The sequence below is a fragment of the Otolemur garnettii genome, unplaced genomic scaffold (assembly GCF_000181295.1).
Source record: "Otolemur garnettii isolate 467f Iridium unplaced genomic scaffold, OtoGar3 scaffold00106, whole genome shotgun sequence".
Classification (NCBI taxonomy): domain Eukaryota; kingdom Metazoa; phylum Chordata; class Mammalia; order Primates; family Galagidae; genus Otolemur; species Otolemur garnettii.
This window is the reverse complement of record NW_003852501.1, coordinates 2,644,195-2,645,853: the sequence shown is the minus strand read 5'-3', so window position 1 is coordinate 2,645,853 and position 1,659 is coordinate 2,644,195. Positions and strand designations below refer to the sequence as shown.

At 38.6% G+C, this 1,659-nt stretch overlaps 1 non-coding gene across 1 annotated transcript; it reads left to right on the top strand.

Moving 5' to 3' along the window:
* Window positions 1–444: 444 nt before the first annotated feature.
* Window positions 445–608, top strand: LOC111727442. Its single transcript, XR_002775003.1, has one exon. It is a non-coding gene; the product is annotated as a U1 spliceosomal RNA (small nuclear RNA).
* The last annotated feature ends 1,051 nt before the right edge of the window (window positions 609–1,659 follow it).

The following is a 1,659-nucleotide window of genomic DNA, read 5'->3' as shown; positions in this document are numbered from 1 at the left end:
GCAAGGTCCCTGTTGTAGTCATGTCCCCCACCCAGGAGATGTGCCATATAGTCTTGCATTGTGCCCATGAAGTGGGAGCACACTAATTCCCCTCCCCCATTCTTCCTCCCTCCTCCCCCTACTTGAATTAAGTTGAATTTTTCTCTTGTATGAGCATGTATTAGTTCATCTACTGGCTTCATATTAGTATTGAATACTTTGGATACTTGCTTCTCCATTCTTGTGAATCTTTATTAAAGAGAATATTCTCTAACTCTATCCAGGTTAATACAAAAGATGTAAAGACTCCATCTTTTTTTAATGGCTGAATAGTATTCCATGGCATATATATACCACAGTTTATTAATTGATTCATAGATTGATGGGGACTTGGGTTGATTCCACATCTTGGCAATTGTAAACTGATCTGCAATAAATATTCTAATGGTAAAATGATTTTTTTTCATACTTACCTGGCAGGGGAGATACCATGATCACGAAGGTGGTTTTCCCAGGGCGAGGCTTATCCATTGCACTCTGGATGTGCTGACCCCTGCGATTTCCCCAAATGTGGGAAACTCGACTGCATAATTTGTGGTAGTGGGGGACTGCGTTCGCGCTTTCCCCTGTTATACAAAAAAAAAAAAAAAAAAAGAAAAAAAAATGATTTTTTTTCTTCTGGGTAGATACCTAGTAATAGGATTGCAGGATGAAATGGAAGATCTATTTTGAGTTCTTTGAGGATTCTCCATACTTCTTTCTAGAGAGGCTGTGTTAGTTTGCAGTCCCACCAACAGTGTAAAAGCATTCCCTTCTCTCCATATCCAAGCCAACATCTGCAGCTATGAGACTTTGTGATATGGGTTATTCTCACTGGGGTTTGGTGAGAATCTCAAGGTGATTTTGATTTGTATCTCTCTGATGATTAGTGACAATGAGCATTTTTTCATGTGTTTGTTGGCTATTCATCTGTCTTCTTCAGAGAAGGTTCTGTTCACGTCTGTTGTCCAGTGATGGGGTTGTTTGCCCTTTCTTGTTGATGAATTTGAGTTCTCTGCAGATTTTAGTTACCTAGCCTTTGTCAGATTCATAACATGCAAGTACCCTTTCCCATTCAGAAGGTTGTCTATTTGCTTTGTTATGTCCTTAGCTGTGCAAAAACTTTGTAGCCTAATTCCCATTTTTGTTTTTGTTGTTGCAATTGCCACTGAAGTCTTCTTCATAAAGTCTTTCCCCAGACTGATATCATCAAGAGTTTTTCCCATGCTTTCTTCTAGAATTTTTATTGTTTCATGTCTAAGATTCAAATCTTTTATCCATTGTGAGTCAATTTCTGCAAGTGGTGAGAGGTGTGAGTTCAGTTTCAGTCTTTTACATGTAGTTACCCAGTTCTCCCACCACCATTTATTGAACAGGGATTCTTTTCCCTAGGGTATGCTTTTGTTTGGTTTATTAAAGATCAGCTGACAATAAGAGGCTGGTAAGAAGCTGTTAAGAAAATTATAAGGAAGAGAAAATACATTTCCAGTACTGTACGTATCAATATCATAAGTTTACCTCATCTGTTTACAAGATGAGCCACCTGTCTGAAATAGCAGCAACTATATCTATGGACCTCAATGTCCCTTACATATCAAGCAATTCAACTTTTTCCCTGCTTCTCAGGAGCACTTCCAGCAT